General features: G+C 48.5%; 1 protein-coding gene across 1 annotated transcript in view; it reads right to left on the reverse strand.

The window, feature by feature from the left end:
- Positions 1-13,516, reverse strand: part of LOC138559855 (calcium-activated chloride channel regulator 1-like) — a 603,377-nt gene that overhangs the window by 370,207 nt on the left and 219,654 nt on the right. The gene's annotated exons all lie outside the window — the stretch shown is intronic.

The raw sequence follows: 13,516 nt of genomic DNA on the forward strand, positions 1-13,516 counted from the left end.
TAGTCATATCGCGCTCGTACACAGGCGTTTCCTCTACTCTGGTCGCTCTTCCACAACAGTGATACAGACCGGCAACAAAGAGATACTGTGTATCTGCAACTATATCAGCCTGTCACTATTGTGGAGGCGTGGCAACAGAATATCCATGAAAAGAAAGGTTTTCCGAAAATGCCCGTTACTAAATTGGCTTCCAACCAATCCTAGCAACCTGGGCAAAGGTTACACAAGTTGTGCTTATGGTGCTTACTCAGGAAAATGCGCCTTCTTTAGAATAGGTGTTAATTACCGACGATGTCGGAAAGCCTTTATACAACTTTATTTGGTAATTAACACCTCGTTGAGAATAGGGCCCAGAGTCAGCCTTGTTGGGTTTCAAATCTGCTCCAGTAGGGTGAACACCAAATGGTGAAAGATTTTTCCCAAGTGGCCATTAATGGCTTCAGCCCTCCCGCTGGCTGCCTTTTCTATCCGTCAGCAACGTAGTTAGTAAGAGACATTCCAAAGGCAAACCGCACAACACACCCCGTAAATCCATCTCTTATCTGGGAGTACAACCATTGTATAAACAAGAAGTGCAGACATTTTCTGAAGGTTCTGCACTTTTTAGCTTCATTAGGCCTCATTACAGGTCTGGTGATATGGAAATAAGGGTGCCGGTAGCAATTTACCGGCACCCTTTCTGGACTGCCAGACTACGAGAATGCCTGGAGGTGCCTGTGGTCCTGGCAGGTCTGATCTGCCAGGAGCAAGAGCCCCTGCAGGCATGGTTTTCATTGAAGCACTGGCACCGTTACCAACGATGCCGGTGCTATGGTGTCCCCATTCTCGTAGAGTCCTACTTACAGTTCCCGCCACCTGACATCCCAGGCCACCAGGACTTGTAATATCCCAGTGGCACCAGGACAGCAGGCAGCGGAAATGGTGTTACGACGTCAGGGCAACCCGCTGACCTCGTAATGAGGCCCATTGTGTCCAGCTGAAGGTGTGGTGTATTGTTTTAATCTAAAGTTATTTTCATTTTAAATCTTTTTTTGTTAGACATGCTTAGTTTTGTTTCACACTGCTTGGTGACCTGAACCGGGGCCTCAACAACCCTACCGACCTGCAAGCATTCTCGCTGGCCAACTCCCTCTATGCCCTGGGGTTCAACCATCTCACTAACGCACCTACCCACACCAAAGGTTGCACCTTAGATTCGATCGCAGACTTCAATTGCCCTGCCACCATTCAATCAAATTGTTCTTGCTCCTGGTCTGACCACAACATAATTGCCTTCACCTTTCCACTCCCCCAACAAACTAACCTACCACTACACAGCTACCGCCGTCCGGGGCTGGTAGCTCTCCGAAGCTAACCAAGGATCACATCTTACCATTTCTCGATGCACTCAAACAGAAGTACCTCGGCCCACAAGACCCTAATACTCAGCTGACCTCTATGCCACAACCATAACTACTGCAGTTGACACCATCACCTCCTTAGCTCCTAAAAAAGATAAACCTGCAGGGCACATCAACTCATGGTTCATGCCTGACCTCCTAGAACTCCAATCAAAAAAACAACCTGCAGAATCACACTGGAAGAAAACCCCCTCTGATGCCCTTATGATGGCATTCACAAGGGCCTTCAGGCTATAGAAACTAGCTATCATCCACGCCAAAGCTGCCATCTTCAATGCAAGAATAGCCAATGCCAAATCCAACACCAAAGAATTATTACTATGTTCCGGAAATTGAAAGCCCCACCCGCCTCCACCTACCCTTACTAAAGACAAAGCTTGGTGCACCAATATTCAGAATGCCATTCTAAAAAAGAAATTGACACATTACATAGAAAAATGCATGCCAAACGAGCCTCGCAGAAACCAACCTGCCAGGCCACCGCAGCCTCCACCCCGTCAACGGCCAACTGGCAAGGAGTCCCACAGTTCTGCTTCCATAGTATCTCTGAACCAGAAACTTACACATCCTAAAGTGCTTGAAAACCTTGAGATACAAAGGGCACTCATGCTCAGCTCCTCTCATCAAAGTGCTCTGAAGCACTGACTCCTTTCATCACCGCTTTCATTAATGCCTCCTTTTCGGCAGGCACAGTGCCTTCCAGCCTCAAAGAAGCCAGGGTTCTCCCGCTATTAAAGAAACCTTCCTTGGACCCTGCCCTCCCCAACAATTACTGGCTGATTACCATAGTCCCCTTCCTATTAAAGATTCTGGACAGAGCAGCCTATATCCAAAATCCAGCACCACCTAAAAGGAAACCAGATCCTGGGAGTCTGCCAGTCTGGCTTCCATCCTGGCCATGGTTCAGAACTCCATGACCAAAATAAACAGATTGACGATACCCGGGACAAGGGGACAAGGGTAGACTTGCCATGTTGTTTCTCCTAGATCTGTTTGCAGTATTCGATCTAGTGGACCACAAAATCCTCTGCCATCATTTTACCACCTAAGCAGCCTTGTCACTGGAACCTAACACCTGTATCGCCTCCTTCTTAGAAGGCAGAACTATGAGATTCTTCCCTGAGAATGCTAGTGCTCCCCCTGCTCCAATCAAATGCAGAGTACCAAAAGGGTCATGCATCCCTCCCACGCTCTATAACATTTTTACTAAGCCACTCTTTGATCTTCTGGATCCCTCGGCATAGTCTACACCAACTGTGCGGATGATATGCAAATTCTCCTGCCCATCTCTGGAAACTATACTAACAACGCTGACACGCTTGGCGAAGCCTACACATGACCAATTCAGCCTGGATGGAAACATACAGCATTTGTATGAATGACGAGAAGACCGAGCTCATTCTCTATGGCCCTTCAACAAGATTTAAAAAACAACGCTAAGGGGTGGCGCTGTTGAGCAGCCCAAGATGGCTGCATAGCTTCCCAGCTCCTTGTGGCTTTGGCACTGATCCGTCCACATCTGCGGACTGCCACACTTAATATTGTCATCGCCTCACCAAACAGCTAACTACACCACTGGGCGTGCATCCTGCAAGTTTGGGCCCGATCTGACATCCAGAGGCCCAGCGATGGCACCTGTGGCGGCAGTGGGCCGCGTGTGCTCCCTGGCACCCCCAGATTCCCTCCTCCTGAATCATATGTGGAGGAGGGGGGCCTGACCTGTCACGGGGATCCCACATGGAGCAGATGGCTGCACGGGCCAGGCTGCTGCGGGGGCCTGCGTCGGAGCGTGGCCCGCCCTCCCTGCGCTGTGAGCCCGCTCCCACCTACTGACAACGACACCTTACCTGCGGTCTGGAGCCCTGCTGTTTCCGAGGTGGGATGACTCTGCTGCTTGTGCCACCCCCGTGGCGAACCAGGTGAGGAGTGGGGAGAGCTGCACAGAGTGTCGCCTCCGGCTGCTGCCCGTGGCTGCAGGTGTCTGGGGTGCTGCCGGCCTCGCTGGCCCAATTCCCATCCTGCATCAGTGACATTGGCCCTCCCTGGTGCTGACAACTACGGTCCCTAACTGACTCTGCTGACCCACCTATGTGGCCTGTACACTGAAGGGGACAATACGCCACACCTATTGCTGCACCATCTACCTATTGGCAGTACCCATCATTTTACAACTGCCACTGGCTGCCCCTGGGCGACCCTCACCTTGCCGCGCATTTGGCTGCACTTTCACTGCTGCTATTTTCCCTTGCCGTGGCCTGTGTATCCTGCCACCACTGGGGCATTGCCTGATAGCCTTTAATCTCTCTGAGGCCTACACCCTCCACAATACCATCTGCTCCTTCAGTGGGCCCTTCCATACCTAGGCTTCCTCTAACATGTCGAGCTGATCCAAGGGAGCCGCCAAGGGGGGGGTACTATGGACAAGTTTACTAAAGCGGTCCCGAGGGCTGAGGCGGGCCACATGTCTTCTCTAGAAGAGGATCCTGAGTCGGATCCGCATCCTGGGATTGTTGCGCCAGACCTTACTACATTGATGGAGTCAATGTCCAAAAACGTTGCCTCTTTTCATGAAAAGTTAGACGACATCAACGCAAACGTTGCCTCACTAAAACTTGTGTTGACCAGGTGGGGTCCAGGATTACTGAAGCTGAAAATAAAATCTCTACCAATGAGGATGAAATACACACGCTTCAAGACACGGTGGCCTCTCTGTCCGAGATATGAAAAGTGTAAAGGCAAAATGTGACGATTTGGAATCTCGCTCCCACAGAAACAACCTGCGCATTATTGGGGTTCCTGAGAATGCCCTCAAAGGGTGGATGGAAGACATGGTAGAAAAACTACTCAAAGACCTGCTGGATAACCCGGCCCTCTCACCGTATTTCACCGTAGAGCGGGCTCACCGAGCCCTATCACGACGACCTAAGCCAGGCGATATCCCAGGCCCATCATTGCCAAAATTCTTAATTATCGGGACAGGGACCTCATCCTCCGCCTGTCACGTGAGAAGGGAGATCTATGCCTTGTGGCCCACACCATTAGAATTTTCCCGGACTTCTCAATAGCGGTACAGCAATAGATGCGTCAATTCCTCGGCGTCAAAAAACTGCTCAGGGAGTGCAACATCCCATATGCCATACTCTTCCTGGTGCGACTCAAACTCACCCACAATGGCAAATTACACTTCTCACTGTCCCAGACAAAGCGGTGAAATTCATTGAGTCACAAATACCACTTCATAACCCAGGAGGTGACCGCGCCAATGACAATTCACTATGAGCTGCCTAGCTCGAGGAGCCTCATCCAACTCGCTGACCCCTGAGGTGTAATGTGTCAATGGCAAAGTAGTATTGCTCACTCAGCAAACATGGCTCCCGACCTAGCCCTACATGGCCCAACCCATCTAGTAATCCTTGATTCTGAATTTGACGATGGCAATGTTGTACTGCAAACACAGCAAACTCAGCCCCTATCACAGGCATCCGGGCTATGGCTCAGCCCTTGTACTATGGATATTGATCCCCTTTTTCCTTCTAGGGCATGGAGCTGGCCAAGAGCCCCAAATATTTCTTAAGTGCCATCTTGTCCTTAACAACCTACTGGCTTTAGGGACCTGACATGGGGTCCGTCTACCGCAGAAACCTCTCTCTGACAGCTCACGCTGTCCTACATGACGCTCAAATTGCCGAGTGCACGGCAACAGCACACCTCACTGCAATTGCAATGCTTATGTTTTGTTGGAGGTTATTGCTTGTTGGCCCCTGTTGGGCCCTGAAAGGGGCATATCCCCGTTGGATCTTGCCCTCTGACTTCTATCTCCGAGTAAGAGTCAGTTTAATTGGTGTCACCTGCATCTGGGGTGGAGGGATCTACACTGCAAGTTTTGGGTGGGCAGTGAGGGTGGGGGGAGGTAATGTTGGGGACTGGGGAAACTTTATTGCAAAAGGCAGAGGCAGACTAGCAGACCACACGACATTAGGGCACCCACATAGGGGCGTATACCGCCCTACATGTAGTTTACAGCGACAGTGTTGGGATGTTCCCTAAACTCTTAAAATTCATACAACAGTGATGTCCTGGAACATTCGGGGCTTAAGTAATTACACCAAGGCTCGTAAGATCATGTCCTACGCTAACAGACACGGCTGCAAAATATTACTATTACAGGAAACACACTCCACTGGCCCTCTGACTAGATGTATGGCACCATCGTGGGGACCCCACAGATATTCCACTATCATACTCAACTTGGGCCAGGGGGGTGTTGACAATACTCCACAAGAGCTGTATTGACCCAGAGGGAAGATACATCATATTGCACTGCGCAATGGCCAACAGAGAATACTTATTGGTGAATACCTATGGCCCCAACGTGGACTCCCCCGACTTTGTCGACCAGGTGGTATCTATATTGATCGGCTATGCAGGGGTGCAGATCATCTGGGGGGCATGAATTTCATATTAGACATCACACTGGACAGATCAGGCACGGCTCCCAGACCACTGTCCGGCGCGGCACGTAGACTCCTAGCGCACGGCACAACACTTGACATTCAAGACGCATGGCGGACACTGCATCCACAAACACGTGAGTAAACTCACTACTCCTCAGTACACGACAGCACGTCCAGAATTGACATGTGCCTTCTGTCAAGCACAATGATGGGGAGAGTGGTGGAAACAAAAATACTGGCTCGCACCCTATCGGATCATTCACCGATCGTGTTATCCCTAGAACTGGGAGCATCTGCTGCGACCATCAACATATGGCGATTCAAGTCTTCCGCCCTACAGGATATCGTATTCAAGACAGACATTCTTGCCAAAATCCAGTCCTATTTTGAGCTCAATACACCCCAGTCCACCTCGTTGGGAGTCCGATGGGATGCTTTCAAAGCCTTTATCAGAGGAATGTCCATATCTAGGGAGGCGGGAGTCCTCAAAAAAATAAGAACAGCCCTTGGCCGCTCCGAAGCCAAACTACGTGAATTAGACGGGGCGCACCCGATGTCTGCTGACTCTGCTACTCTTTCCCAAATTAGTAAAGAACTTGAATTCTTTAATGAACAGGCCATTAGGGAAGTCCAATACTTCAGCCGTCCACAAGCTGCGCGGAAATATGGAGAAGGGGATAGACCTGGTAAAACACTGGCCGCCTTGGCTAGGTGAGAGTGGGGCCAAGCTCAGATCGTTTGTATTAAGGATAGCCTGGGGGCAGTATGGTGGTCCGATCAGCAGATCCTGGAAGTCTTCACCGACTTCTAATTGGAACTATATTCTAAACCCCCTGAGCACAGTGATTCTCATATGCGAGTCCTCCTCGACCAGATACCCATGACCTATATCTCCCCCGCAACCAGAGACCAACTAGACTCCCCCATCCTACTGGATGAAATAGTTGAGGCCATATCCAAGCTTCCTAAGGTGTATTGCTCTCCTCTGAAAAGTGTACGGAACTACCATAAATCACCAATGCAATTATAGAGCAAATACGTCAACCCAAAAACAGACACAATAATTCACAACCACGCACGCTTCAGAAGATAATCAGCTCTTTACGGCTATTTATTCAAAGATTACAAGTACATAGAAATAACTCATAAAACTAACATGTACATAGATCACAGAAAAAGTAAAGAAGGCAAAGAAAGAATACATCACCGTGAGAGTATTATCATTCTTCATCTCGCCCATTTACGGCTGGAAGACCCAGAGGACAGCCAGGCCGAGAGTGCCACAGCTCACAGGAAGGCCAGACGGAGCGTCCTTCTCTGGCTGAAGTCTCACCTGACCCCTCCAGGTTTCCGCCTATATAGGCACTCCAAAAAAAGGAGTTAATTCTCGAACCTTCTGGAATTGCACCTGCGCAGTTGAGGGACAGCTGTCGGTGGCCAGCTGGGTCAATGGAGAGCTCCCCCACAAGGAATGCAGGGCCTCCCTGCTCTAAAAACATGCTCCACGGAGAACAGTTTCCCAGCATAAATGGCCTTGATTGCATACAAAGTTTGAAAAAAACATGTGTGTCTCAGCACTGTGAATCTAACACTTCAGCAAAATGTGTGCAGCCTTTCACTGCGGAGTGAAGTAAATATCCAACATGGCTCCGAGCACTCCCAGAATACATTGTGCTCCAACGCCATTTTGAAGTAAGCATAAATTGAGCAGAACATAAGGGAAAGGCTCTGGGTCCTGACAGGCTGATGGCAGAATTCTACAAGTAACACATGGCTATACTAGCCCCCAAATTACTTGAAGTATGGAACAAGTCACTCCGGCTAGGGTCCCTTCCCCCAACATTGCATGAGGCCGTCATAACGGTCCTACTCAAAGCCGGTAAGCCCAACGATGAGTGCAGATCATATAGGCCCCTCTCTCTTATGAACTTGGACACTAAAATCTTCACCAAGGTAATTGCAAATCGCTTCCTCCCGGTCATGTCATATATGGTCCATGACGACCAGTCAGGCTTCGTGCCTGGAAGATCCACATCCCATAACATTAGAAGGTTGCTCAATGTCATGTCGCAAATTGACCAGATGTTACGCTCACCTGGCTCCCACAGGGGCGTCGGTCGGACCCGGACAGCTGCGGTCTCCACCCACGTGATGCGTAGTGCAGCGATGACTGACTGGATCTGCCCTCCTAATCTTGTCTGCTTAATCACCTCCGAAATGCCCTCACAGCAATCTCACCTTATATTCTTGAAAGATGAGCTCTCCATCCTGCGTGGATTTGCAGGGGCGCGTCGATTCCAGTTACTTCACTGGTTTGAAGGCTCGGGAGAGTTCCGGAGAGTATTGACTCTGAGGTTCCTGGTGAGGACCAGTAAGTATTAAGTTCATAGAGTTCAATATGTCCGATGTTCACTCTTGTTCCACCCTTCCTTTCTTGTCTTGCAGCTGGCTCGTGAAAAGATGCTCTTGTGGCAGCTGGTGGCGCTCAGGTAAGAGTCTGTATTACCCGGCGCTGTCCGGTAAATGTTGCACGAGGAAAACATGTTGTTTTGTCTCTCTTTACAGATGTGGCACGTGAAAATATGGAGAGTCACAAAAGGATGCCTGTATGTATTCAGTAATGTACCTATCTGGCCCAGAAAGAGATACTTCACAAACCTACACAAACTGTGCGCTCAATTCTTGTGGCACTCTAGGACTGTGCGTAAAAAATGGTCTGACATGACACTCCCTTACGATAGAGGGGTTTCATCGCCCCTGATATGCTGCGGTACTGGATCGCAGCACAGGCACAATTCGATTCCTACTGGTATCCTGGGCCCCCATCCCGCACCCATGTCAAGCTGGAAACTCTGGCGGCAGCAGGTACCAACATAATGTCCTTAATTCTACATCAGCGGTATGAACCGGACTCGCCTATTGATCCGGTGCGAGGCACTGTACAAGCCTGGGGTCGGATATTTGAAACATGCGCCGAACAACACCCATACTACAAGTGGTTCCCTGCCTGGTGATTTCCCTGGCTGGAACCCACATACAATACCGCCCTGGTGCGACATTGGGAGGCCCTGGGGTACCTCGCTCTAACCGATTTCTACCCAGATGGACAGTTCATAACGCCACAAACGTGGAAGCCGGGTCACTCGGGTTCTGCCCTGGAAATTCTGCAGTTTTACAGACTTTGCGCCGCCTTCCGCAATGCCTGGCCTGACTTCCCTAATGAACCCCCGGACTCCCCTGGGATTGCCTACATCGCCAATTCGGGCGGTGCTCGTGGGGTGGTTTCCTCACTATACAAGCCCTTACTGACTGCTGCCCCCCCGACCCTCTAGGGCCCGGGACGACTGGGTGTCCGAAATGGAGTTGGAACTTACTGACCATTTGTGGGAGAAGATGTGCTCTCATACCAACAGGGTTTCCCTAAACTTTTGCTATAGAACCATACAGTATAAATTGCTGAACAGGCTGTTCTACACCATGCGCAGGATCTGTGGGTTTGCGCGTTCTGACCCACGGCTCTGTCCTTGCTGCGGTGTGGAGGGTGCCGGCCATCTACACATGTTCTGGGGCTGCCCGGGGCTAGTTGCAGTCTCGGGCAAGATCCTGGAAACACTATCTGAAATCACTGATTCTTCAGTTGATCCCGACCCGCTTGGAGTTCTGTTCGGGGTGCGGTACACTGATGGGGCTAAAAGTATGGCTAAGTTCCTGAATGTAAGCTGTGTGGTAGCTAAGAAATGGATTTTACAGAATTGGAAGAGCCCCACTCCCCCCCCCCATTATTCCAGAAATGGTTAAATCTATTCACGTGGTCCAAAATTGTGAAGAAGAGTTCCTTGGTATGATCCCAGCTCCCTCCCACCCCAGAAATATATGGTCCGCCTTTAACAGCTACCTGAACAGTTTGAAAGATACCTCCACCGTGAACGATTCCTCCCAACCTTCTCTGTTAAGTGTTGTAGAACTTGATGCTCCATGATATCTCATTCCCCAACTGCTGTTGTCTCAAGGTTTTTCGTATGCTTTTGTACCCACCTACACATGTACCAATTTTTTAGATTGCTCTGATGCTTGTGAATGCTATATGCCTTTGCCAACAAAAATAAAGGTGTAAAAAAAAAAAAAAACCTAAATAAGCCTTTTACATCGATGGCACCCAGTTTCTAGTCTAACACGCAGTGAAAACACTTGGGGTCTACCTTGATGCCACTCTATCTCTAATTCGCCAAGTGAATGCCTTCTCCTCCTCAGCGGCGTACACAACCAAATTGATAAATGCCTCCAGAGCCTTCCTATCCACTGACAGTTGTCTAAACATTGCACATTCAGTTGTCGGTACTAGGCTAGATTTCCTGTAATGTACTCTTTGCTGGCATATCTACACACCACATTCAGAAACTACAGAACATCCAAAACAACGCTGTTCAAGTGGCCCTGAACATACCCAAATCTGAACATGTCTTGGCTGCTCTAAGATATGTACACTGGCTCCCAATCTGTGAACGTATGGATCACGCACAGGTGCATCTCCCGGTCTGCCCCACTCTACCTTTCCCAGAAAATCACTAAGATGCAATCTCGCCGACCTACTAGAACACCTTATGCCGATCAGCAGGTACAGCCCAAGTTCAAATGCTCCAAAGCAGGAAGGTCGAGTTTTCCATCTATAGCAGCTAAACACTGGAACTCCCTCCACCCTGCGCTGAGGGCCAAAGAGCCCTACTGGGTCTTCCGAAAAGCTCTAAAAACCTGCCTGTTTGCTTAAACCTGCTCAACCTTGACGGACCTCCCCTCACGGTGCATAACTGGCTACCTGTATGGAATGGATAAGCCCCGGGTTGCACTCTATGATTATATGTAACCTTGCTCCATTTCAATCTGTATGTACCTGTTAGGCAAAGTTTGTATGCAGAACCCTTCGGAACACTACAAACAACTATGACTACAGGTATAGTCAACCCAACCTTTGGTATAAGCTTGTACTACACAGTTGTGGTAGTGTGTTGAGCAGCCAGGCTTATCTCAAGAGGGGAAATGTGACCTGTAGTGGAGTTACACAAAGACTCACAGTTACAGTTATTCAAATAAACTCTTACACTCAAGGTTTCTTGCATAAACAATTAATAATGTATTTATCAGTCAGTTATGAAGCCTTCCTCAGAAGGGAGCAATAGAATAGTAACACACAAATATACTTCAATATTGTACACTCTGAGTTTCTGAATCCACAAACACAACCTACACCCACAGGTGATTTCAGTAAAAGGGTGCTGGGGACATTAATATCTTACTCTATTGGCATTCAGAATACTCTTTAAAAAGTAAGTAAAAGTCAAAGGTTATTAGAACACAAGAATTTACAAATATTCATAAGCAGGGCAAATACTTTTAGATAGCACTAGAAGAGTCTCCAATTCAATAGGCTAAGCCAAAGTCAATAGGCCAAAGTCTTTGTATAGGATGTAGTACTGCAGTTAGGTAAATGGAAAAGTATTTGCACAAGTTCTTAGGTGTCTTTGAGAAAAAGAAGAACCACATGTAGGGCCACAAGCTGATTAGACCTGTGAGCTACAGAAGTTACAAGCACTTCCACAGTAAGAGGTAAATTCTCTTAGGCTAGTTTTACAGTACCTTAGTAAAGACGAAAAAGATGCAGCTGAAGACTTCTGTTCCTGTGCAGCTCTGCAGATCTCACTGTTCCTGTGCCTCAGTCGTGGAGACAGAGGGAGGACGTTGGGGGACTCCTGCACTGTACTGGCACCGTCAAAGCTGGCAACCGGCAAACTATACTTTCAGTGGCTGTTTGGCGTTTCAGCTCCTTGCGGTACAGCAAATAGCAATAAGCGCAGTTCCTTGCTGTCAAGGTTGGCTTTCCACACATCTGAGGTCCCGCACTCAATTTAGGGGGTCAGGCTTGGTCAGTCCTGCTTCGTGGGAGTCCGGAGGAACTTCCAAAAGCTTTAGGCCATTTTACAAGCAATGCACACAATCTGGTGTCCCTCTGCCTGGCTCTACAGTTTCCTGCAGCAACTCTGAGGAAATTCAGCCACCTCCGAGTTGGGTGTCCAGATGGCTTACTAGGGAGTCCTTGCAGGGCTTCTCTGTCAATGCGAACTTGGCGATTCGGACCTGCAGCAGGGCTTCACCAGGCAAACCAACGGTCCAGGAGTTGCAGCAGCCGTCCTCTTCAAGCTCTTCTTTGGTTGCCTTTGTCCAGTGGTCGACTCTGCCTTCCAAGCCAAGAGACTCGCCTTTTATTCAGTTCTCTCCCATTCATTCCAGCCCAGCTGTCACTCACCCAGCAGGGTGGCTGTCCTTGCTGGACAGTCAGCCAGCCAATCACCACAGAGCGCATTTGGGTCTACTAGGAAACTAAGCACAGGGAGTTTCGGGCACCTCCCCAACTTCCTGCCTACCCCAGACACTCTGGAGCCAAGGCGGGTTTCCCTCCTGATGCCCGCCAAAGGCGAATGAACAAAGAGACCAAACCTGGTTTGGCGCACAGAGAAAAACTCCAGAAGGACCTTTCTACAAAGAAATGGCAAAAAAAGACCCGGGACCATTTTAACAAAGGAGGCTCAGCGCGATTTTGAAAAATAAGGCTCCCGCAATTTAACGTTACTGGAGCTGTGAACAGTTTGCGGTCAGGGTAAATCATGGTAGCTCATTACAAAACCACTTCCACCAGGAATTCTGAGAGGAAAGGGTAACATACAAATGTTACATGAGCATTTAGGCACAGGGGATACTAAGTAACCCCTCCAGCACTCTATAACACTCTATAATGCTAAGTAGAGTCAATTTAACTCTACTGTTCTGGGAAATAGCAGTTTATCCCAGAGAAGTTGTTTAAACCTTCGCATGTCTAAAAAACTTCCCTGTGCAACTGCACTGAAGGTGCTGTGTGACACGATTGTAAAAGATGATGCCTATGGAGTTTGTTAGACTCCATAACCAAAAAGAAACAGAGAGGTAAAATTCACACAAAAATGCATGAGAGAGTGGGAAAAAGGGTCACACTCTCTCCAGGTAAAACAAATCAAGTCCTCAAAATCCAGTAAAGTTGCTGGGGGTCTCTAAGTTGGAGGGAATTAGCAAATCTTTGAGAATTCTCCCTATCAGTAACTACCAATTGACCATGTAAATACCTTCGTATTGCCAACTGGCCATATGTAACTGACAGATGTAACAATGCCTCGATGCCTGGGGGGTTTTGTGCGCTTTATAAATTAAAATAATAATTAAATAAATAAATACATTTGAGTACTAAGTGTTGATCTATGAACCTGCTTGGAAAGAAATTAAGCACAAAGTGTATCTAACATCACCCAGTCTCAATTGTATTGCATGTACCACCATGGGGAAACAAGCACTTTCAGGAATAATGGAAAGATAAATGCCCCATTGTAGTCCGTGTATTGCCCAGGTATCCCTTATAGAGAATGTCCATCGTGTCAGGGTGTGAAACTACAAGAATGTTTTAATTTGTATAAAATGATGCAGGTAATTCCATCTCAGAAAGGGTTGGCTAGTAAACAGATCCCCCTTTCAGAAAAGCTCTGTACCAATAAGATAGATACTGGTGCTCTACCGCATCAGTGTCCTGATCTACAGCTCCTGCACTCCAGTGGCACAGAGCAGGTTCAAAGGTCACAGATGTAT

Source organism: Ambystoma mexicanum, chromosome 1q, assembly GCF_040938575.1.
Source record: "Ambystoma mexicanum isolate Mex_15411 chromosome 1q, UKY_AmexF1_1, whole genome shotgun sequence".
Taxonomy (NCBI): Eukaryota; Metazoa; Chordata; class Amphibia; order Caudata; family Ambystomatidae; genus Ambystoma; species Ambystoma mexicanum.